Source organism: Puma concolor, chromosome C2 (assembly GCF_028749965.1).
Source record: "Puma concolor isolate L17-30 chromosome C2, mPumCon1.1.hap2, whole genome shotgun sequence".
Taxonomy (NCBI): Eukaryota; Metazoa; Chordata; class Mammalia; order Carnivora; family Felidae; genus Puma; species Puma concolor.
The window spans coordinates 31,493,604-31,520,260 of NC_141675.1; positions in this window are offsets into that span (position 1 = coordinate 31,493,604).

The window sequence follows — 26,657 nt, forward strand, 5'->3', positions numbered from 1 at the left end:
GGAGCATCTGAGAGAGAAGGGAGCCATCTTCTTGCCTCAGCTGCACTGCTGGGAAGGGAATCTGAGCCACCACATCCAGGAGGCAACACTGAGATGGAGGAGACCCTGGAGGAGGGATAGGAGTCATCTCTGTGTGAAGCCCACACAACACAGCTCCTCCAGACCTGCCCTTCATGGCAGATGGGGTCCCCAGATGCTCTCTGTGAAAGGGGTGCTGCAGGTTTCTTTGGGTGCATGAGATACCTGGTTGACCTGGCATTTCTAGAGAGAGGACAAAGACCACCCCCCCTCCTCCCTGGGCTGTGCGAATTTCAAGAATGCTTCAGAGAAAACATCCAAATAATCCAGCTGACGGCCCAAACCCATCCAGGAGCTTGCAAGTTGGAGGGGGGACAATCTTCATTCTGCTCCAAATGAAATTAAATTTATCATGTTTCAGTTCTGAGGATTTTTGTTTGTTTTCCTACCTGTGATTTTTTTCACATTTATTTCCTCCATTTACCTCTTGTTTTCCTCTCAATTTTATTTCTTAAATATCCCTCCCATCTGTCTTACCTTCCCTTCTTTTCCCTCCCTCATGTTTCATGATTTCCTCTCAACTCCTGAAAACCATCTCCTTTTGCAAGAGATTTCTCTTTCCTATTTCCAAACCATCCCCTAAATACATGTTTTAATAAGCTCCCAACACTGATCTCCTTACAAATCATTCTTTGCCGTTTTGCAATTGCACCAGTGTCTTGGTTAAAATGAAAATTCCCCAGGGCATACAATAAATAATAAAAAGGAAAAACATAATCAAGAGGGTTATGATTCTAAGCAGAAGGAAATAATGTGAAGCAGTTGGACTATACTTTGCGGATTTCATGTTCAAAATGCAAAAACAAGGGGAAATGGTGGGCAGGAACCTGCGGGCTTCACAAGCCTTCAGATGTTCTGGAAATTCTATGCAGCAGCCTGTGTTGAGGGGACTGAATTTGGGAAAATAAATTTCTTACAAAGACCTTCCCTTTGTGAGATTCAGGAATCATTCTTGGAGGAGGAAGAAAGCCAACACAAAAGAAGGTTCGTGCTACATTAACAAATATTAGGTGCCAGGCATTTGGTTCACCACACACCAGGCCTGCAAGGGACACAATGACAGCCCCTGCTCCCTTGGGCCTTGCAGACGGCAGAGTGGGGATGAAGAGCAGCAGCCTATAATGGTGACACAGGTATGACCGTAGACCGCAGCCCTGGCTGTGTCTGTGTGGCTTTGGACAAGTTGCTTAACCTCTCTGTGCTTCAATATGCTCATCTGCGAGATGGGGATAGTAAGAGAATCTCCTATTGTTTTGAGGAGGAAAAGAGATCATCTCTATAAAGACCTGAGCCCAGTGCCTGGCACAGATGGGAACGCCATTATGAGAGTTAATAGGCCTCATGAACTAAAACATGAAGTCCTGTGGAGCCTGAGGCGAGACAGCCACTTGAGCAGGGATAAAGTGAGAGGGTACAGGGCATTAAATGGGATCCCAGACATTGTAGCTAAAGCGAGACCATGGAGCCCCAGCTTGAAGTCTAAGCCAGAGCCCCGCCCCTGCAGGCAGGTGACTTCTCTACAGCAGTGAGCAGCCCAGAAAGTGAGCCTCTGTGAGGTTTCACCTGGACAGAGGGGGCTCCTCTGACCATGTGCCTTCCTTAAGGGGTCAGAAAGACACTTCTCCCCAACATTGCTACTCCTGGTATTTGGTATTCTATTTCGCAGGTGAGAAACTGAGGCCTGGAGGACAGCGACTGGCCCAAGGCCTTTCAAGGAGGCCAAGGCAGCAAGATAAACAGACACCTTCCCATTGACTGGGGAGCTGTGAACACACCTGTCACAATAGGAAGTGGCAGGAGCCTCCTGAGGAGCTTATGACACTACTGTATAGCAGCAGGAAGTCCTGGCCCTCTTGGAGGACACGGAGCACCGAGCACACATAGGTGTGCTCCCCCAAGTTTTGGCCGTCTTGTCTCCCAGTCGAGTGAGGTCCAGCACAGGCTGCCGTTACCATTAGGAAGCAGGAAGAACTGGGCCCTGGCTGCCCATGAGCCAGCCATGGGCCTTGGACAAGTCACTTCTGGTCCTCAGACCTGAGTTTATTCAGGATTAGCTTGGGTTAGAATCAAGGTCTCAGACTCATCGATCCAGCTAGCAGGGTGCTGCCTCCCTCTCTGCTTCCTCTACCCCTCTGCCTCTTTCCCTTGCCCTTGAACACCTTTAATGGACCCACTTGCCCTCTCCAATCATCATAGGCTCTGCTATCCCAAATTGTCTTGTTACTGTCACCATCACTCACTGCCCACCTGGCTCCCAAATACATTTGATTTTGCAACGCCAGACAAGATTTCTTCCAGGGCTTTGTGACTCAAAAGTGCAGTCTGTGGACCGCTGGCACCCATCATTCCCTGGGAGCTTGCTGGAAATGCAGAATCCCAGGCCCCGCCCCAGACACGCTGAAACGGAACCTCTATTTTAACAGATTGGTGTGCACATTCAACTGTGAGAAGTGCCAGGTAGCCCAGGGGACCTCCTCTGAGATCCTTTGCAGCCAACCCCATGTCTTCTCTGCTTCTCAGAGCACACTGGGCACCCCCCCAGGCTCCACCCCCTAAAAGGGACCATTCTGGGCATGGAGAATTGGAGAGCTTCCACTGGACTACAAGAGCACTTTCACAAATTCTTTTATACAGATGGTCTTAGCCCAGTCTTCAGAAAGTTCCCTTTATAGATTCAGGGACTCAAAGATGGGCAGTTCAGCACCTATGGTAATCATAGGGTTGGTACCCTCATGGAAAACTGGGGAAGCTGGAGAGAAATGCAGACGTGGCAAATTTTAATCCTGCTGAAACGTAATCAGCTTTTGCTTCTGCAGCAATTAGCATAATATTACCGATAATGTTTTACATGGCAATTTTGCTGTAAACATTTGTGCTAATTTGCCATGACCTAATTATTTTATGACATATAATTACAAAGTATTTTTCAAGTTGAATATTTTTGTTTTACGTTTTTATAATCTTTTTCTAGGGAAAAAAAAAGTAAAAATTAGCACTCCCCAACTTGAAATATAGTTCTCTCTTAGTTGTTGTTTGTGACACCTTCCTTTGCTAAATAGGAGGAATCCCCTAGTGCTGGAACGCTGATGATCATGCATTTACTTGTGACTAATTTGAGTTGGGCGTCACTGAATCTGCCTGCTCCATTATTACACTGCAAGATTGTCGACTCGACACTCCCAGCCTCCTACTAATACCCACTCCCTCCCAAACACACGCACACTCTGCATCGGGCAGGGGGAAGGCAGCAAGTGCTTACAATGAGAAAAAGGAGGTGGGGTTTCATTTTTAATGAATGTGAATGTTTTGGCTAAGAGGAGAGCATAAACATTGCATTATCTTCCCTCAAATAGATTCTTCCTAGCAAAGTCTTAACTGCTTCTCCAAATCCTCAAGATGTTAAGTGAGCAGCCCAGCCACCCCTGAGTTCTGGGGAGAAAGGGGATGTTGCTCTGGTCTCTGGCACGACACTCCCTATATCAACTCAGCCTCTCCGGAGCAGGTCTGACTAACTGCAGGTCCCTGGACCCTCCATGGACAGCAATAACTGTCTGACCCCAGACTGCTGGAATAGACTGAGGAGATGGCCAGCCAATGGAAGGTTGGCTGTGCCGACTGGGGCCATCCACGGAATCAGGTGCCCAGACAGGGTTCTGAGGCCAACCCAGAGAATGCCCTGGGCCTCACTCTCTAACCCTCCCTTGAAAGGAGTGAACTCTCAGAGAATGGGACCACAGAAGAGAGGGCCAGAGCCAGAAAGCAGGGAGGGTAAGGGTTTTAAACAGCATGAAAACAGAAGGCAGCAGGACTAGGTAAGGGGTGACCATAGCAGGCATAGTCAGGAAGATGCACAGAGGTATGTCTGCAGAGGGGCTTCTCTAGGACAAACATCACCAACATGGGTTCATTTCATGCCCAGGTACAGTAGGTTAGAGACGGACTTTGTAGCTGGATTCAGATCCTGCCTTCACCATCTACTCGACATGTAAACTGGGGCAAATTCTTAACATCTTCAGCTGCCTCTTCTGAAAAATGGGAATAATGATAATGTTCCCTACACTCTAGGGTTTTTGCAAGGATTTAATGTTTTTAAAGCCTTTAGAACAAGCACTATACAAGCGTTTGCAAAGTAAAATAAATTCCTCATTCTTACAGCTTTCCACCAAGAACAGCATCTGCGAGGACTAGGTCCCACCAGACTCAAAGAGGTGAGCAGCAATGTAAGTTAGGTTTAGTAATTATTGAACTGACGATCATTAAACATTTGTCGCAATAAATATTTTTTGATTGAATGGAGGGAACACTTATAGAGCACATACTCTGTGTTAGGCCCTGGCTGAGTCCTAGGGGAATACAAAGATGAATAAACAAAGCTGCAGCCTTGAAGAACCCACAGTCAGCAGAAGTAGGCATGCAAACCAATAATAGTTGCCCATAAAAAGGCAAAACTAATGTGCACAAATTACAGACGAGGTAACAAGACTAGCAATCTACAACTTCCTTGTTACTAGTCATATTTGTAACCCCAGATTTAGTGAACTTCTAAGTTTTTATCAGTTATATTAAGGTATATTTTATGATTCATAAAATTCACCAGTTTTAAGTGGACTACATAATCAAACCTAACAAATATACACAGTCACATAAACACATTACAACCACAATACAGAACATTTGCATCATCCCAAAGGGTCCCTACACTCCTTCAGAGTCTCCTTCCCTAGTCCCCAGACCCTAGCATCCTCTGATCTGTTTTGTCACTATAGCTTTGCTTTTTCTACAATTTTCTGTAAGTTGGATCACACATTTTATACCTTTTGTATCTGGCTTCTTTCACACGGCACAATGTTTGAGATTCATCCATGCTATTGTATGTATGAGTAGTCTGTTCCTTTTTATTGCTGAGTAGAATTCCATTATATGGATGCACCACAGTATCCATTCACCAGTGATAGATATGTAGGTTGTTTCCAACTTGGGGCTATTACAGAGAAACATTCACATAAAAGTCTTTGTATTGATATATGATTTCATTTCTTTTGGATAAATACCTAGCAGTGGGATTTCTGGGTCATATTTTGAGCGTTTGTTAATTTTCTAAGAAACTGCCAAACTGTTTTCCTAGTGGCTGCACTACTTTGCAAGCCCATAAGCAATGAATAAGAGCTCTGGTTGCTCCATACCCTCACCACTCTTGGTAGTTCATTCTTCTCATTGCAGCCATTATAACACATGTGCAGTGATAGCTCTTTGTGGCTTTAACTTAAGAATGGAGGCTGGGGTCAGATCAGTTACTGATTGTGCTCAGAACGCTTTTCACATACTTCTTCAGTAAAATATCTGTTCAAATACTGTGTCCGTTATTAAGTCAGGTTATTTGTCTTCTTATTGTTAAGTGGTAAAAATTCTTTATATGTTCTTGATAAAAGCATTTCCTCAAATATCAAACATCAGTTTCACAACTATTTTCTCCTACTCCATGGCTTGCCTATTCACATTTGAGTTTCTAAGAAAAAAAGTTTTTAACGTTGGCGAGGTTCAATTTAACTTTATGATTTGTGCTTTTTGTGCCATAATGTAACCATGGGCTACAGACAGTTTTCTTCTAAAGGTTTTGTTGTTTTAGCTCTTACATTTAGGTCTCTGGTATATCGCAAATTAATGTTTATTTATTGTCTGAGATCCAAGATTCATCATTTTGCATATGGATATCCAGGACTATTTGTTAAAAAGACTACACTTCCTCCATTGAATTACCTTGGCATCTTTGTTGACAACCAATTGACTATATATATGTAGAATTCTTTCTAGACTCTTCTGTTTCATTGATCTATATGTCTATCCCTATATCAATACCCCACTGTCTTGATTACTACAGCTTTATATAGTAAGAGCAATATATATATATATATTATATATGATATATATAATATATATATAGCAAGTTTTGAAATCAAGTAATATAAGTCCTCCAATTGTATTCCCTTTCAAAATGTTTTGATTATACTAGGTCCTTTGCCTTTCCATATAAATTTTAGAAACAGCTTGTCAATCTCAACAAATGGCCTGCTGGCATTTTGATTAGGATTGTGTTGAATCTATAGGTCAATTTGGGGATAATTGACATCTTAATATTGCATGCTTTGGCTCATGAATATGATTATTATCATAACTTGTAATGACTTCATAACAAGATGATAATATAACTTACTTAACCATTCCCTACTCTTGAGTCTTTGTATTGTTTTCAGGTTTTCACTCTTTTTAAAAAATTTTTAAAGTTTATTTCTTTAATTTGGGAGAGAGAAAAAAAGAGAGCACAATCAGGGGAGGGGCAGAGAGAGAGGGAGAGAGAATCCTAAGCAGGCTCTGTACTATCAGCATAGAGCCCAATGTGGGGCTTGAACTCATGAACTGTGAGATCATGACAGGAGCTGAAACCAAGAGTCAGATTCTTAGTCGACTGAGCCACCCAGGAAACCCAGGTTTTCACTCTTTTAATAATGCTTAGTTGATACTGTGTTAAGTGAAAGAAGTAGGATACAAACTGCATAAAGGCTATAATTACAAATACATACACACATATACATACACATTAAATAGACACAGAGATAAAATAGAAGGAAGCAAGACAAATTGAAAATATCGTATTGATTTTTTGCCTCTCTGCTTTCTAAATGTACTATGACATGAGTATGCAATTCACAATGGAATGAGGAAGTAGCTTCCAGCTATTTCAGGTAGTAGAGGTTAGAGAGTGCATGACAAAAAGGTGGCATCTGAGCACAATCTAGGAGGATATAGTTTTCCAGTACCTGGCAGGAGAAGAGGAAGGGGAAATGCCAGGCCAAATGAATAACATGAACAAGGCTCAATGGTGAACATGAAAGACAGCATCATGTTCAGGGAACCTGGTAATTCTGTATAGCTAGAGCAAAGCAGGATGGAGATAAGGAGGCTGGGCTCAGACCATGAAGAGATCAGATTATGAAGTTTCCCACATGTGAATACAAGGACTTTGAGTTTTATTGTATTAAGCACTGAGGAACCACCATAGTGTTTTAGGCCTGGGCAATGAGCCTACAAGACTTATATCTTAGAATAATCACTCAGTGAACAGCAAGGTGGAGAGGCAAGGAAAACTGAGTTCTGTGGCACTGTGGCCAGTTAGAGATTCTTGCAGAAACACAGGTGCAAGATGAGAGGTTTCTGAGCTCTGGAAGTGACCATGGAGATGAACACTGGTGGGCAGACCCTGCAAATGGCCGGATGTGGGGGTAAAAGACAAAGTAGAGATTTTTGCCATTCACTAAAATGAGGAGACTGGGAGTGAGGTAAGGGCAGGTTTAGGGGTCAGAAATTCAAGATTATTCAATATTAACTTGAGATAGCTGTTAGACATTCAAGTGCAAATGTCAAGTAGGCAGTTGGATATTTGAATCTGTGGCTCAGAAAAGATGTTTAGGCTTAGTGTGGAAATGTATGATTCCTTAGCATAAAACTGTTATTTATATTCCAGGGACTGGCTTGGCTCTGTTCTGATTACCTATTGCTATATAATAAACCACTCACAATTTAGTGGTGTAAAACAAAAAAAGTTATTTTACATGCTGAATCCTGTGAGACAGGAATTCAGGCAGGGCATTCTGGCTTGCCTCTGCCCCTTAATGTCTAAATGGGCAACCTGGTTCCCTAAATGCAAAGAATGTTCTGAGAAAACATGGGGGTACAGGAAAGCATAATTGCATAGTGTTCAAGAAGGCACAGAGGGAGGAAGTGAAAGAGAGGCAGAGATGTTGGGTCTGATTGGGAGATATACAAAACAGCTCGGCAATGAGAATATAGGAGATTATGGATGCCCTGGAAGGTTTGGTTTTTGCCAGTGACTGCTGTAACCAGGGATGTGTGGAACAGCAGAACTTCAGAGGATGATACTGATGGTTCTTGGAGGGGAACAGATAACAATTTTTGCTGTGACCCAAGGGCATCTCACAGTGATATATAGAAAGGCAGCTCCCCAAGGCCTGGTCCAATGCACTGTGTATCTGGGAGACAGAAATCTGGGTGGTTCCCTGAAGCTAGTAAGGGTCATAGGAAGAGACTAAATGAATGAGATTCCTCACCTAATCATAGAGTATAGGGCAGAGACAGGTATAGAATGGTGGTGGGATAGAATGAGAATATCCTGGAAGGGTGGGATAGAATAGTTCCACTGAGTGGAAATGAAGATGGGATGGAGGTGGACTATGAGGTAGCAAAGGCAGGATGTAATTCCTGTGTGTGGACCTAGGTCTATTAGCAGACAATTTCCAACGGATGGGAATTGGTTATCCATCCTCAGAGAAGCCAGTGTGGAGGCCGGGGGGGGTTGGGGGTGACCAAATGCTAGTTTGTGTACTGGTGCTAGTTTATTTCAAAGTTTTGGGCCCACCAAAGAGAAGTCCTGATAAACAAAGCATGTTTTCAGTTGAGACCTCCAAAATGTTCTGCCCCAGGATTAAGGCAAATGAGAATAGATGAGCCCTCCAAAGCATGAAACCAAGTTTTGAAACATTTTTATGCATTATAAGATTGAGGTTACCTGCCCTTAACTACTGGACAAGAGAAAATTGAATCTTCTGTAGAGGAAAATAATATCAAACGGAATCTCTACAATTTTTTATTTGTACAGAAAGACAATGTTTACCATACATCGTCCAGTATTCCATAAAATATAATCAAGCATGACAAGAGTTGGTATGAAATTACCAAAACCAGAAGAGAAAAAAAAAATGGAAACAAACCTACAAATGAACATTTTGAAATTATCAGATTCAGGTTTTAAAACAACTAGTTGTTAATATTTTCAAGAAAATAGAGAATGGAGAATTTTATCAGAATCTATAGAAGGGAATCAAATGGAAAATTTAAAACTGACAGATACAATGACAAAAATGAATAATTAAATGAATATTTAATTATTTAATATTTAATAAAAATGACTTTAACAGCAGACCAGACACAGCAAAAGAAAGGATTAATGAACTGGAAATAGCAGGACAATAAAAATATACAAAGAGAAACAGAAAAAGGGATGGTAAATATAGAAGAGAGTACATACAGTATACAGGACAAGTTTAAAAGGTCTAACATGTATAACTGAGATCTGAAAAGAAAAAGAAAAGAGAGAATGATACCAAAGCAATATTGAAAGAAAAAATGGCCAAAACTGATTAAAAGGCATCAGTCCACTGATTTAAGAATCTCTATAAACCCCAGACAGGTTAAATATACATAAAAGCATGCCTATGCACAAAATAGGAAAGTTTTCACAATTAAAATGAAAAGAAAATCTGGGAAAACAATCAGAAATAAACAACCCAATAAAACTGGCAGATTACTCTTAATGGAAATGATGGAAAAGGAAGACTGAAAAATCATCTTTAACATCATGAAAGAAAAGATTCAACCCAGGATTATATATACCCAACAAATATAACCTTCAACAATAAAAAAAAAAAATAAAGACATTTAAGACTGTTAGAAGCAAGCAATTTTCATTAGGTGGCTCACTTTAAAAGAAATAAATGCTAAATGAGGTTCTACAGCAGAAGGAAAATGACCTCATATATAAACAGGAAAAATGGAAATGAGTAAAGAGAATCCAAAAGAATAAATATGTAGGTAAAACTAAATGAATAGTGACTGGAAAAATAATAAATCTTGGACAGGTTGAGTGTGACAGTAGAATTAAAATGTATCTTTGTGGACACTGACAAGCTGAATCTAACATTGATGTGGAAAGGCAAAGAGCCAGAAAGAGCCAAGACAAAACATTAGAGTACTTCCACTACTAAACTAAATAGCAAGATTTTTAGAAAGCCGATACATGTAAGACTGTGTGGCATGCTACCTATATGCATAATTGGGTCAATAGTACAAAATAGTCTATAAACAAATTTGTTTATATTTAGTCACCTAATTTATGACAAAGGTGACTGTGGTTTACGTGGGGGAAGTTGTGGTCTTTTAATGTAATATCGCCAGGCCAATTGAATATCCCTTTAGGGGTAAAAAAGAATCTTGACCCCAATTCACACCATTTACAAAAAAAAAAAAAAAAATCAGTTCCAGATGGATCACAGATCTAAATCTGAAAAGTAAAACAATAACACTTTAGAGAAGATAACATAGGAGAACATATCCATGACCTTGAGGCAGGAAAATACTTCCTAAACACTAAACATGAAGGAAAAGGTTGATAAATTTGACTTCATTACAACTAAATACTTCTGCTCATTTAAATATACTATAATGTGAGAGGCAAGTCTGAGTGGGAGAAAGTATTTCCAATATGCTTATTTGATATGTGTAGGTATATCAAATATATACTATATATGTATAGTTATATCACCTATCTTACATCTGTAAAAACATATATTTACAAATTAATTTTTTTAAAGACAGACCACGCAACAAAAAGTAAGCAACAAACTTGAACAGGATGATCAGTATTGAAGTGGCTAACAAACATGGAAAGTTTATAATACTCTTTTCAATGAAAAAGTTTATAATGGTGGATAGTAAAATACAAATTGAATCACAAAAGCTGCAACTACATACCCACCAGAATGGCTAAAATGACAAGGACTGACAAAATATTGGCAAGGAGGTAGATCAACTGGAACTTTCACAAACAACTGTTGGAAGTAGAAATTGATACAACCACTTTGCAGAAATGCTTGTCAATATCTACTGAAGCTGCATATATGCATGCCCTATAACCAGCAATTTCCCATTAACGAATCCAACAGAAATGGGTTCAATGGATACAACATTCAATAAATGACTGGGAGAGAGCATAAGAGAAGCTTCTAGGGGCGCCTGGGTGGCGCAGTCGGTTAAGCGTCCGACTTCAGCCAGGTCACGATCTCGCGGTCCGTGAGTTCGAGCCCCGCGTCGGGCTCTGGGCTGATGGCTCAGAGCCTGGAGCCTGTTTCCGATTCTGTGTCTCCCTCTCTCTCTGCCCCTCCCCCGTTCATGCTCTGTCTCTCTCTGTCCCAAAAATAAATAAACGTTGGAAAAAAAAAAAAAAAGAAGAAAAGAAATAATTGTATTTAAAAAAAAAAAAAAAAAAGAAGCTTCTAGAGTGCTGATAATATATATATCATAGTGGTGGATGATTGAATGCATTTGCTTTGTAAAAACTGATCAGCTGTATACTTGTACTTTTTCCTTACTATATTTTGTAAGTTATACTTCAAAAAAGTTTTACTTAGAAAGCAAGAACTAGCAGCCTAAGTATTATGCCTGTTAAAAACAACAAAACAGTGGCACCTGGGTGGCTCATTGGTTGAGCATCTGACTCTTGATTTTGCTCAGGTAGTAATCTCATAGTTGTGGGATCTAGCCCCATGTTGGGCTACACACTGGATGTGGAGCTTGCTTGGGATTCTCTCTCTCTCTGCCCCTCTTCCCTGCTCATGCTCTCTCTCAAAAAAAAAAAAAAAAAAAAAAAAAAAGTTAAAAAATTACCTGCCTATGAAATTCAGATATCTAGAAGGTAGAGAGATCGAATAAAATAGAGAATCTAGAAACAGTCATTCCTATTTAGTCACTTGATTTATGATGAAGGAGTGACTGTGACTTCTGTGTGGAAAATCATGGTTTTTCAATTAAAATTGCAAGGTTGGGTCAAACATAGGATGAAACTTGGGGCCAGAGCTTTTCTCAGGTTGACTAACTAACTTCAAGATGCTCTTCAAGATGCTGAGTCTCTGAAATCTCAATCTATAAGCCTTCTCGTAGAAGGCAGGTTGTCAAGAGGTTGTTCTAACTCGGTAACAGATGATGGCCATTGCCTGTGTCAATGTGCAGAGACATTTTGATTCCCTGCTGCCTTCTCTACTGCTATTGGCTGTAGTTTCTTTACCAGCCAGCCCCTTGGTTAAAACCTTAAGAAAGGTCATCATCTCTCTTTGCCAGGGGTTAACTTGGCAGGTCTGAGTTGTGTCTAGGACACACTCCTGAGCCAGCACCATAGCTTCTGGAGCAAAGCAGAGAGTGGTGCTATTTGTATGGATAATGAAAGCATCATGTGATTTCTAAAAAAAGGAAGATGCAGGCCAAGAATGGGATTTCCTATTACCAAAGCAGTTGCAAATCAGAAAGCATATGCCTGGGTGGCTTAGTCAGGTGAGCTTCTGACTCTTGACTTCAGCTCAGGTCATGATCTCATGGTTAGTGAAATCAAGCCCCATATCAGGCTCCACACTGACAGCACAGAGTTTGCTTAGAATTCTCTCTCTCTCTCTCTCTCTCTCTCTCTCTCTCTCTCTCTCTCCTGCTCTTTTCTCAATTTTAAAACTGACCCCCAAATAATCAGGCAGCTGGCAGATCCTGAAAGTGGACCCCTCAGTTGAACAGATGCTGGAACCTGGTACTTAAGCATGAGACTGGTGCATCATCATTATGGGGCTACTCCAGGGAAGGCAGGCCCAGAGAAGGAGGATGCCATGGTGACAGAGAAGCACCTAAAGCACAGCTGTGGGACTGTATGTTCTCATTTCTCTCAGTTAAAGGGCTCTTTCATTGGAGTCATCCAGAAGAGTCCTTCAATAATGAACTGTAAAACCTATGCTATTGCTCTATGCACATATCTAGATGGCTTCCAGGCTAGTTGTTCAGGGGTTTTACCAACTCTCTCATAAGAAATCGGCTGTTCTCTTAACACCTACTCTCTTGCTTTCCCAGCATTCTTTCCTACTACAATACCCTCCCCCTACTCACTCACCAGCTATAAAAACCTTATTCCTTATTTCTCAGACCAAGTGAAATGCCACCTCATTCCAAAGCTTTCCTCAATCTTTATCTGACATAATTATGTCACTACACTGTTTAAAATCCTCCAGTGTCTCTTTGTTGCCTTCACAATGCTGTCCAAGCTCTCCTGAACCCCATAATGCTGTTTATTCTCTAACACATTGTTAACCTTGATGACTTTTCATCATAGCTACTATTTGTGTACAGTCTTTCCCTCTTATAGCTTTGTCTCTACGAAGACAGAAGCCTCTCTGATCCCCCTCTTCTCCACATGACCTTGCTTGGGGCTTGGCACACAGGAGACAACACTGACCAACTAAATGAACAACAGGCAATAAGTTAGATGCATTCACATAGAAAGCTGCAAGGGACATGGCGGATTCATCCTAGATTCTTTCCAAGCGGGGTACCCAGAATCCAGTATCAGCTTTTCCTAGAAGCATAATTCTATAAAACTCCAAGTTAGAAAGAGACCCCAAAGATTACTGCTTCTAGAGAGGGAGGGGCCAAGATGGCAGAATAGCATGCAAGGGTTTTTTTGCATCTCTTGTCCCTGAAATACAGCCAGATCAACACTAAACCATCCTGCACACCTAGAAAACTGATTTGAGGATTAGCACAACAACCTGCACAACCTGAACCACAGAACTCATCAGGTATGTGGTGAGGAGAAGTGAACTGGGGGAGAGAGAAGCCACAGAGGGCAGGGAGCATGTTTTTGCTTGCCAAGAGAGGATGGAGATGGCAGCGGAGGGGGATGGGAGGAGGAAGTACTGGAAAGCATCCCCCTCTCCTGAAAGCAGCTGGGGAGAAAAGAAAGAGTACACAAGGGACCGAACAAAAAAAAGGAGAAAGGAGAAAGAAGAAAGGAGATGGTTTAACTTCTGTTAAGACTCTATAAACAGGGGGAACGCAGAGTCTGAAACTCCGCAGCTCAATACCTGGCGGTGCTGTGGTGGGAAGGGCGAATCCCCAGGAGCAGAGAGCGAAGTCCGAGGGGTCCGTGGTCCAAATGGGGAGTGGCGGTTCGCCTGCTGGGAGGACATTTGGTAGAGGCTGTGGGGTGGCTGCAGCAGGTCCCAGCACACCCTGGAGAACAACCACATTCGCTGGTGTTGGAACAAGGACGTTAAGGGGAAGCCTGGTGCCAGATGTGTCCTGTGATTTTCCATAATCCTGAAACGTTGCTGCTACCACATTGCGTGAACTTTTTCTGGGGCAGGCAGGCACCAAGCCGCAGTCTCTGGGTATCAGCAGCAGCAAGGTCCCGTGAATGTTCCTGGGGGTGGGCAGGCACCCGGCCATTGCCCATGAGACCCTCCCCCAGAAGGTCTGAGCAGGTCAAAGCTTCAGTCCCTCGGAAGTGAGGGGTCGGGAAACACAGCCGCATCTGAGATTAAATTCAGGAGGGAGGTGCCGCCTGGCAACCTCACGGCTTGGTCACGAATAGTGTAAAAGCAGTGAGTGGACAGAAGCCGGAGACAAGGGATGGGTGCGTGATTGCTGGTCGGGGAGAACAGAATTCCCATAATAGAGACTGGATAGGTGCGTGACGCCATTTTAGCTTCTTCCGCGAATGCGCATACCTGCCCACACGTGCGGTAGCAATCTACCCCAGTAAGCTTAAGCAGCGCCATCTAGTGGAGAACGGAGCCATTACACTAAGCCGTGCCCAAAAGACCAGCCTCGCTCTTCAAGAACACCACAAGCCTCTACACCTGCTTAGTTTGCAGACTATAAAGTTGACTTCTAGGGGAAACCGCTGTAATTTCAATTGATTTTTCAGTCTGTTTGCTGGTCCGTTTATTCAATTTTTTTCTTTTCTTTCCTTATTCCTGAATACAAAAAGAGAGAAAAATTTATTTTTATTTTCACTTTTTATTTTTATTTTTTTTTTAAATTTTTTTTTTCAACGTTTATTTATTTTTGGGACAGAGAGAGACAGAGCATGAACGGGGGAGGGGCAGAGAGAGAGGGAGACACAGAATCGGAAACAGGCTCCAGGCTCCGAGCCATCAGCCCAGAGCCTGACATGGGGCTCGAACTCACAGACCGCGAGATCGTGACCTGGCTGAAGTCGGACGCTTAACCGACTGCGCCACCCAGGCGCCCCAATTTTCACTTTTTATTAAATCTATTTTTCTTTAATTTTTTTCGACTACATTCCTTACATTTTTGTACATTTTTCCAATTCTATTTTACCTCCATCATTTCATTTTATTCTATTTAATTATATTCATATCTTCAAATTTTCTTTTTTTTCTTATCTTTTCCTTTTTTCTCTAATCTAACAAGCTCCTTTCAACAAACAGACCAAAACACACCTAGGGTCTAGGACCATTTATTTGATACTTTTTGTGTGTGTTGTTTTTAATTTTTCAATTTTAATTTTTTTACCTTATTAATTCCTTTTCTTCCTTCAAAATGACAAAATGAAGGAATTCACCCCAAAAGAAAGAATAGGAAGGAATGATAGCCAGGGACGTAATCAACACAGATACAAGCAAGATGTCTGAACCAGAATTTAGAATCACAATAATAAGAATACTAGCTGGACTTGAAAATAGATTAGAATCCCTTTCTGCAGAGATAAAAGAAGTAAAACTAGTCAGGTTGAAATAAAAAATGCTATAACTGAGCTGCAATCTCAAGCGGATGCCACTGTGGCAAGGGTGGAAAAGGGCGGGCAAGGGTGATATAGAGGACAAACTTATGGAGAATAATGACACAGAAAAAAAGAGGGAGACTAAGGCAAAAGAGCACAAAATTAAGAATTAGAAAATCAGTGACTCATTGAAAAAGGATCAGCATCAGAATCATAGGGGTCCCAAAAAGGAAGAGACAGAAAAAGGGGTAGAAGGGTTATGTGAGCAAATCATAGTAGGAAATTTTCCTAACCTGGGGAAAGACACAGACATCAAAATCCAGGAAGTACAGAGGACTCCCACTAGATTCAACAAAAACCGACCGTCAACAAGGCATATCATAGTCAAATTCACAAAATACTCAGGCAAGGAAAGAATTAGGAAAAGCAGCAAGGGAAAAAAAAGTCCTTAACCTACAAGGGAAGACAGATCAGGTTTGCAACAGACCTATCCACAGATAACTGGCATGCCAGAAAGGAGTGGCAGGATATATTCAGTGTGCTGAATCAGAAAAATATGCAGCCAAGAATTCTTTATCCGGCAAGGTTGTCATTCAAAATAGAAGGAGAGATAAAAAGTTTCCCAGACAAACAAAGATCAAAGGAGTTTGTGACCACTAAACCAGCCCTGCAAGAAATTTTAAGGGGGACTCTCTGAGGGGAGAAAAGATGAAAATATATGTATATAAATAAATAAATAAATACCAAAAGCAACAAAGATTAGAAAGGACCAGAGAACACCACCAGAAACGCCAACTCTACAAGCATCATAATGGCAATAAATTCATATCTTTCAGTACTCACTATAAACCTCAATGGACTCAATGCTCCAATCAAAAGACATAGGGTAACAGAATGGGTAAGAAAATCCATCTAGATGCTGTTTACAAGAGACCCACTTTAGACCTAAAGACACTTTCAGATTGAAAATAAGGGGATGAAGAACCATCTATCGTGCTAATGGTCAACAAAAGAAAGCCGGAGTAGCCATACTTATATCAGACAATCTGGACTTTAAAATAAAGACTGTATCAAGAGATGCAGAAGGGCATTATATCATAATGAAGGCGTCTATCCACCAAGAAGACCTAACAATTGTACACATTTATGTGCCAAATGTGGTGCACCCAAATATATAAATCAGTTAATCACAAACATAAAGAAACTCATGGATAGTAATACCATAATAGTAGGGGACTTCAACACCCCACTCACAGCAATGGACAGATCATCTATCAAAAAATCAACAAGGAAACAATGGCTTTGAATGACACACTGGACCAGATGGACTTAACAGATATATTCAGAACAATTCATCCTAAAGCAGCAGAATACACATTCTTCTCCAGTGCATGTGGAACGTTCTCCAGAATAGACTGTATACTGGGACACAAACCAGCCCTCAGTAAGTACAAAAAGATCGAGATCATACCGTGCATATTTTCAGACCACAACGCAATGAAACTCGAAATCAACCACAAGAAAAAATTTGGAAAGGTAAAAAATACTTGGAGACTGAAGAACATCCTACTAAAGCATGAATGGGCTAACCAAGAAGTTAAAGAGGAAATTAAAAAGTATATGGAAGCCAATGAAAGTGATAACACCACAACCCAAAAGCTCTGGGACGCAGCAAAGGTGGTCATAAGAGGAAAGTATATAACAATCCAGGCCTTCCTAAAGAAGGAAGAAAGATCTCAGATACACAACCTAACCTTACACCTTAAGGAGCTGGAAAAAGAACAACAAATAAAACCCCAAACCAGCAGAAGACAGGCAATAATAAAGATTAGAGCAGAAATTAATGCTATAGAAACCAAAAAAAAACAAAAACAAAAACAAAAACAAAAAACAAAAAAAACCCCAAATAACAAAAAAACAAAAAACAAACAAACAGTAGAACAGATCAATGAAACCAGAAGCTGGTTCCTTGAAAGAATTAACAAAATTGATAAACCACTAGCCAGTTTGATCAAAAAGAAAAGGGAAAGGACCCAAATAAATAAAATCAAGAATAAAAGAGGAGAGATCACAACGAACATAACAGAAATAAAAACAATAATAAGAGAATATTTTGAGCAATTATACACCAATAAAATGGGTAATCTGGAAGAAATGGACAAATTCCTAGAAACATATACACTACCAAAAGTGAAACAGGAAGAAATAGAAAACTTGAACAGACCCATAACCAGTAAGGAAATCAAATAAGTAATCAAAAATCTGCCAAAAAACAAGAGTCCAGGGCCAGATGGCTTTCCAGGGGAATTCTACCAAACATTTAAGGAAGAGTTAACACCTATTCTCTTGCAACTGTTCCAAAAAATAGAAATGGAAGGAAAACTTCCAAACTCTTTCTATGAAGTCAGCATTACCTTGATTCCAAAACCAGACAGAGACCCCACTGAAAAGGAGAACTATAGACTAATTTCCCTGATGAACACGGATGCAAAAAGCCTCAACAAGATAGTAGCCAACCAGATCCAACAATACATTAAAAAAATTATTCACCACGACCAAGTGGGATTTATACCTGGGATGCAGGGCTGGTTCAATATCCGCAAAACAATTCACGTGATTCATCACATCAATAAAAGAAAGAATAAGAACTCGATGATCCTCTCAATAGATGCAGAGAAAGCATTTGACAAAACTACAGCATGCTTTCTTGATAAAAGCCCTCAAGAAAGTAGGGGTAGAAGGAGCATACCTCGAGATCATACGAGCCATATATGAACAACCCAACGCTAGTATCATGCTCAATGGGGAGAAACTGAGAGCTTTCCCCCTAAGGTCAGGAACAAGACAGGGATGTCCACTGTCACCACTGTTATTGAACATAGTATTGGAAGCCTTAGCCTCTGTGATCAGACAACACAAAGAAATAAAAGGCATCCAAATCAGCCAGGAGGAGGTCAAACTTTCACTCTTTGCAGATGACATGATACTCTATATGCAAAACCCTAAACGTCCACCAAAAAACTGCTAGAAGTGATTCATGAATTCAGCAAAGTCGCAGGATATAAAATCAATGCACAGAAATCAGTTGCATTCTCATACACCAACAATGAAGCAACAGAAAGAGAAATCAAGGAATCGATCCCATTTACAATTGCACCAAAAACCATAAAATACCTAGGAATGAATCTAACCAAAGAGGTGAAAAATCTATACTCTGACAACTATAGAAAGGTTATGAACGAAATTGAAGAAGACACACACAAAAAAAAAAAAAAAAAGGAAAAAGATTCCATGCTCCTGGATAGAAACAACAAATATTGTTAAAATGTCGATACTACTCAAAGTAATCTACATATTCGATGCAATCCCTATCAAAGTAACACCAGTATTCTTCACAGAGCTAGAACATATAATCCTAAAATTTGTATGGAACCAGAAAAGACCCCAACTAGCGAAAGTGATCTTGAAAAATAAAACCGAAGCAGGAGGCATCACAATCCCAGACTTCAAGATATACTACAAAGCTGTCATCATCAAGATGGTATGGTACTGGCACAAGAACACACACTCAGATCAATGGAACAGAATAGAGAACCCAGAAATGGACCCACAAACGTATGGCCAACTCATCTTTGACAAAGCAGGAAAGAATATCCAATGGAATAAAGACAGTCTCTTCAGCAAGTGGTGCTGGGAAAACTGGACAGAGACATGCAGAAGAATAAACCTGGACCACATTCTTACACCAGACACAAAAACAGACTCAAAATGGATGAAAGACCTAAACGTAAGACAGGAAGCCATCAAAATCCTTGAGGAGAAAGCAGGCAAAAACCTCTTTGACCTTGGCCACAGCAACTTCTTACTCACATCTCCGGAGGCAAGGGAAACAAAAGCAAAAATGAACTACTGGGGCCTCATCAAAATAAAAACCTTCTGCACAGCAATGGAAACAATCAGCAAAACTAAAAGAAAACTGACAGAATGAGAGAAGATATTTGCAAGCAACATATCAGATAAAGGGTTAGTATCCAAAATCTATAAAGAACTTATCAAACTCCACACCCCAAAAAACAAATAATCCAGTGAAGAAATGGGCAAAAGACATGAATAGACACTTCTCCAAAGAAGACATCCAGATGGCCAACCGACACATGAAAAAATGCTCAGCATCACCCATCATCAGGGAAATACAAATCAAAACCACAATGAGATACCACCTGACACCTGTCAGAATGGCTAACATTAACAACTCAGGCAACAACAGATGTTGGCGAGGATGCAGAGAAAGAAGGTCTCTTTTGCACTGCTGGTGCAGCCAGCTCTGGAAAACAGTACGGAGGTTCCTCAAAAAACTAAAAATAGAACTACCCTATGACCCAGTAATTGCAGTACTAGGCATTTATCCACAGGATATAGGTGTGCTGTTTCGAAGAGACACGTGCACCCCATTGTGTATATCAGCACTATCAAAAATAGCCAAAGTATGGAAAGAGCCTAAATATCCATCAACAGATGAATGGATAAAGAAGATGTGGTATATATACACAATGGAGCATTACGCAGCAATCAAAAAGAATGAAATCTTGGGGTGCCTGGGTGGCTCAGTTGGTTAAGTGTCTGGTTTTGGCTCAGGTCATGATCTCATGGTTTGTGAGTTCGAGCCCACACAGGCTCTGTGCTGACAGCTTGGAGCCTGGAGTTTGCCTTGGATTCTTTGTCTCCCTCTCTCTCTATCCCTCCTCGACTAGTGTTCTGTCTCTCTCTGCCTCTCAAAAATAAATAAATGTTAAAAAAATTTTTTTCAAAAGAATGAAATCTTGCTATTTGCAACCACATGGATGGAACTAGAGGATATTATGCTAAGCGAAATTAGTCAGTCACAGAAAGACCAATATCATATGACTTCATTCATATGAGGACTTTAAGATACAAACAGATGAACATAAGGGAAGGGAAGAAAAAATAATATAATAACAGGGAGGAGAACAAAACATAAGAGACTCTTAATTATGGAGAACAAACAGAGGGTTGCTGGAGGGGTTATGGAAGGGGGCATGGACTTAATGGGTAAGGGGCATTAAGGAATCTACTCCTGAAATCATTGCTGCACTGTATGCTGACTAACTTTGATGGAAATTAAATAAATCAACAAATAATTAAAAAAAAAAAGATTACTACTTCTAGGCTTACCCTCCAGCCTTTCTTAAGACTAGAATCTACATCCTCATTGGCAAAGCCAGAGGCATGGCAGAAAGAACCCTCACCAAAGAAGATATATTTTCAGGGTGAGGAATGTGGAACAAGTCTCTTTCTCCCCTGGGTGGGTATGTAGGGGCTTTATTATTAGCTTTCAGATTTGAAGAAATAACATTAATTTATTCAACATGAGCACCTAGAGTGGGACAGGAACTGTGCAAAGCAATGGCAGTATGTGGGTGAATAATTAGGTCATCATTCTGAAGAATGGTGTGGCCTAGTGAGAAAATAGACATATGCCTCAATAATCTTTTTTAGTAATTAAAATACATGAATAAAATTCCATGCTGACAAATGAGGACTCTACCAATACTGATGAATGTAGAGGGGGAAAACTAAGATACACACAAACAAGTACAGGCATTATGCTAGATGCTATAGTACTATGTGCAAAAAGCTATGGATGCCTGGGGAGGGAGTATGGCCAAGTCTACCCAGAAGGGGTAAAAGGAGGTAATAACTGAGCTGAGTCCTGTGGGATCAGGAGTTTAGAATCAGATAATGGGAACAATATCTGCTTAAGTTTTAAAGAACAAAAGGTCATAGTTGAAGATAAGTAAGGGTTCAGGTAGGTTGGAGTATGAATACAGGATGAAATTTGGGAAAAATAAGACAAGATATGGAGGTCGTTGCCAAATTGGCTTTGAAAATGACAAGTTTGGACTTGATCCTGAAGACAGTTGGGGGCAGTCTTTGAAGTATTTAAACTAGGACAAAGAAGAAGATTGGTAGGTCATCCAACATCAGAGTGGGTGGTGAACTGAGAGTCATGGAGGCAAGGAAACTGGTCTGAGGTGGAATGAGGGGCCTGCACTGGATCTGTGACAGTAGATTATATTTAAGAGACATAGGCAAAGTAGACTTGAAATAAGTCCATGATGTGTTTGTGTGTGGATAAAGAAAGAGGAAGTCAGTTTAACTGAAAGTTTATGTCTTGAATAACAGGTTCAATAGTGGTCTCATTCACAGACACAGGGAAAGCAAAGGGGAAGACTCACATGAGGGAGGTGGCTCGCCTGAGCTCTCTACCTCCCTGTATTCCCTGCCTCCTGTTAGCCCTTCTTCTCATTCTCAGCCTGCTTTTCCAATTTAGGTGCTGAGATGCCTTGTTAACTCATTTTGGATCCATCCTAGGGAATATGCAGGGAACATGCCATCCTTCAATCCCCTTTCTTCCAACCTTTACTCTCCTCAATCTCACTGTGGTGGGCAAGATAATAGACCCCCAAAGGTGGCCTAATCCCTGGCACCTGTGACTGTGTTATCTTACATAACAAAAGGGACTTTGCAATGTGATTACAGTTAAGAACATTGAGATGGGAGTTTATTTTGGATCACCAGGTGACTGAGTCCTTAAAAGCAGAGAACATTTTCAGGCTGTGGAGAACCAGAGTGATGGCAGTGAGAGAAAGACTTAGCCTGCCATTGTTGGCTTGGAAGATGGAGGAAGGGCCAAAAAATGCAAATAGCTTCCAGAAGCTGGAAAAGGCCAGGGGACAGATTCTCTCCTAGAGCTTTCAGAAGAGAACATAACCTTCCTAATGCCTTGATTTTGGCTCAATGATACCCACATCAGATTTTTGACCTTCAGAACTACATGATAATAAATTTGTTTTAAGCCACCAAGGTTGTGATAATTTTTTACAGCAGCATACCCATGAAAACCTACTGCATTCATTTCAGGGACATTCTCCAAATTTAATTCCCTCCTGGAAGCAATCGGCAGCTTTTTTAAAAAGAATCTATAGGAAGGAGAGACCCAGGGGCCCCTTTTAATATCAACAGTCCTGGGGTCCCTAGAGGGCCAGGACTCTAAAATAAAAGTATTTCATTTCACGGAAGTAGATGAGATAATCTGGTGGGAGGGTTAGCAGTGAGGTGAGAGAGAGCCCTAGGAAAGGAGACAAGTCAGTTAATGAGATTGGGCGGGAGGGAGAGAAAGGGAAAACAAAGATGGCACATCAGCAAAACCAGGAAAGGACAACATTTCAGTGGTGGGTGTTGGTCAGAAGCATTAAATGCTACGGAGAAGAGAAAATTGAATTTGACAACAACCAGGTCATTAGTGGTCTTCAAAGGAAGCATTTCAGTGAAGAAACAGGGCAAAAGCCAGAATGCATCGGACTGGAGAGAGACTAGAGAAAGAATTAAGAAGTAAATAAGCTGTGAGCAGTCCTTTAGAAAAGACTATGCATTATTCATCTTTATATCTGTTATACTCAGCACAATGCCTGGAACAGTGGGTGCTCATTAAACGTTGACTTGAGTGAAGTACTAGAATCTATAGATATAGACCAGCACTTCTCAAACCGTACTGTGCACACAAATCACTTGGGAAATCCAAAATAGTAGGTCTGGGGTGCACCTGAGATCCTACATTTCCAATAAGCTCCCAGATGATGCTGATGATGGGGCTGGTCTGTGGACCTCACTTTGAGTAGCAAGAATGTAGGTCACCCAATCAATCAGCAACCATGGCCTCTCTTGTTTCCTGGGTAATGTTTTGATCCCAGAGACCAGAATGATTTCTGGAACTAAGATTTGCTGATCCCAAGGACCACATCTGTACAGTGGGGCCAAGCCAGGCACCGACCAAAGCCCAGTACTTGGGAGTAAACATTCACAACAGGCTCTGTATCCCAAACCCTTCACACTGCAGCACTTTTCACAATTCCCTATAAGTTCAATACCACCACCAACTCCTCCCTCACCAACATAACTATTTACATCTCACCACTGACAATACAAAGGGTGAGACTTTGATCTCAGGGGTTCCAAATGTATAGGTTTCAAATGAGCCACCAAGATCAGGATACTCTCAACAGAGCTACTGCTCAGAAAAGGACATGGCTCTCAGTACCTTCCCACATGGGCAGCAGGGGCACTAGGCTACAGGCAGACATCCTACAAAACAAACTTGGAGAATGTGAATAACCCCAATCTTATCTATCTATCCATATACCAATAAAAAAGAAAAACTATTAAACATCTTTTTTTTTTTTTTTCAGGGGCGCCTGGGTGGCGCAGTCGGTTAAGCGTCCAACTTCAGCTCAGGTCACGATCTCGCGGTCCGTGAGTTAAACATCTTTTTTTTTTTAATTTTTTTTTTAACGTTTATTTATTTTTGAGACAGAGACAGACAGAGCATGAACGGGGGAGGGGCAGAGAGAGAGGGAGACACAGAATCGGAAACAGGCTCCAGGCTCCAAGCCATCAGCCCAGAGCCTGACGCGGGGCTCGAACTCACGGACCGCGAGATCGTGACCTGAGCTGAAGTTGGACGCTTAACCGACTGCGCCACCCAGGCGCCCCTTAAACATCTTAATATAAAATTTCAGGCAGGGTATCACTAAATGGTATCACCATAGATATGGCAATGTAGGATGCCAGAAGGCAATGTTAGCCTTTATTAAGAGATATTATCAAAAGGGCACCTAGGTGGCTCAGTCAGTTAAGCATTCAACTCTTGGTTTCAACTCAGGTCCTGATCTTATGGTTGGTGAGATTGAGCCCCACTATATGCTTGAGCTGGCAGCATGGAGCCTGCTTAAGATTCTCCCTCTTCCTCTTTCTCGGCCCCTCCCTTTCACGTGCGTGTGTGCATGCTCTCTCTCTCTCTTTCTCTCTCAAAATAAATAAACAAACATCTAAACAAAGAGAGATATTATCAGGGAAACTCAATGGGAAAGTAGTTTGGGCAAAACTGGCAAGGTAGGTCTTTCCCCTTAAAGTGAGTGCCCATCACAGTTCACCCCCCAATCACATAATGGTAGCTCAGTTTTTATGTTGTTTCAGCCCATTAGAGGGATTTGATCCATGGGAAAGAGAAGTAGACTAGCAAATAAGTGTCACTGAATCACCTCTCTTTCATATGAAAGTCACATAAAACTTCATTCTAATTGGCTAAAGCAAAAGAGAATTTTTTTGCCTACATTGATGAACAATCTTTAGATGGGGCACAATTCAGGGTTTAAACAATGTCCCAAGTATTATCTTACAACTCTGCTGCCTCTGGGTTGACTCCAAGTCTAGGCTGTACATGAAACCCAGTAGTTTCAATCTTTGTGTTACAACAATCTAGGAGAGCCCACATCCCTTAGGAGACAACCAAAGTCCTGGGTTGGGGCCCATTGATCCCATCTGGGTTGAGTGTTCATCACTATAAACTATAGATGTTGAGGTAGGGAACAAAATGCCCCCACCTGATTGGTTTAGCCTGGCCATGTGTTCTACTCTGAGGTCATCTTCTTGGTCAGAAACTGAAAGGAGGAAGGATTCCCCTCCATCCAATCAAGGTCCCATTTCCTCAGGAATGGAAAGTGACGCAAAGAGGAAAATGTAGCAAATGGCCACCGCACACGAGTTTGGCCCAAGTCTATTACAATGAGAGAAATCCAGACTCTTGGTACACCAACCTCCCAAATTTAGAGAACAGGGAACTGTCAAATTCTGTATGACTGAAGACTGGCTTGAAGGTACTGTGTTTCCTAGCAGCCCCAGAAGTAAAACTCAGTAACCAATGCTGTTGGGAAGTTTAAGAGCCTTTCACATCATAATGCAGTTGGTGTATATGTGTGCTTCCTACTTCTCAAAGATATTGTGTTGACCAGTCCCTCAACAACCCAAAGAAATCATCAAAGCTATTCTTCATTTCAATCTAGCTCACCAAAAATCTGGGCTAGCCTAATAACTAACACTCATGCATTCATTCTGGGTATTTATTGAGAGACATCACAGTATGGTGGTAAAAAACATGAATTTGGGAGCCAGAAAGCACTGATTTCAAGTTCCTATTCTATCCCTTTAGCTAGGTATTTATCCCTTTAGTTTATTTAGTCTCTTTGAAGCCCATTTCCCATATGTTTGTGAGGATTCCCTGAGATGTTAATGTTTGTAAAGTACTTAGCACAGTATATAATATGCAGAAAGTACTCAATACACATTCTTGTTAAGGGCCTACTATGTGCCAGATACTCTGCTAGGCTCTAGGCCCCAGGGCTGAATTAGATATAACAACAGAATATTAAAATGAGATGAGATATTAAAGAATAGGTGGTCTATCTCTGCCCAAGAAATCTATGACCAAGAGGAGGAAAGGACTTGCCCAAAGTAACAGGCTCAGATAGCAGAGCTGGAGTAAGACTAATTCTCCTGACTCCATCTTTGTGCAAAGCTTCAAATCTCTGTGAAGAAGGTTCTAAACCGGTTAAGATAAGCAGGCATCCAAAAGATTATTGTTTCAAGCTGTGGAGATACAGATTCCTTTTCAGCTTAGATTCTTAAACCTGCCCTGCGGCCCAGCTACCCCAGTCCCCAATTACTACCTGATGATGCGTGCACTGCAGCTTGTCTTTGCCAGCTCAAGATTGGTGGCAAGGAAAGAAGGGCAGTGGCTCACATCCCAGTTCTGAAGCAGTGTCCTGCAGCAGGTGGCTGATGTCCAGCACCCCTTGGAGCAGGCGAGGCAGATTATAATCACTGAGTAGGTAAGAAGGCAGATCAGGAAGGGAGGGAGCCATGTCCCCGGCACCAATTCCCAAAATGTAACAGAACAGACCTCTGCAGATGGGAGTCTACTTTGTGTGTCACAAACACCAACCAGTCATCTAATCATAAGTATATCATATCATCCTGGTCCCTTGGCAAAGCCCTAAAGGCCCTAACTTAGATCTAGGACCCCAGCCAACTCTTGATGCTGTCTTTCATTTGTTTTGGCTTCTGGCAAGGAGTGCTGCTAATGGATATGAGCCACCCTGAAAGTCATATACAGGGGTTTTTAATTCCAGTCCAGATGGGCACCATTTCTCCAGCAGATATCCTGCCAGACATTGACACAAATGCCCTGGAGGTCAGAATGAATCCACAACCAAGATCAGACATTTCATACACAATATGGAGCCCATTGTACCCTGAG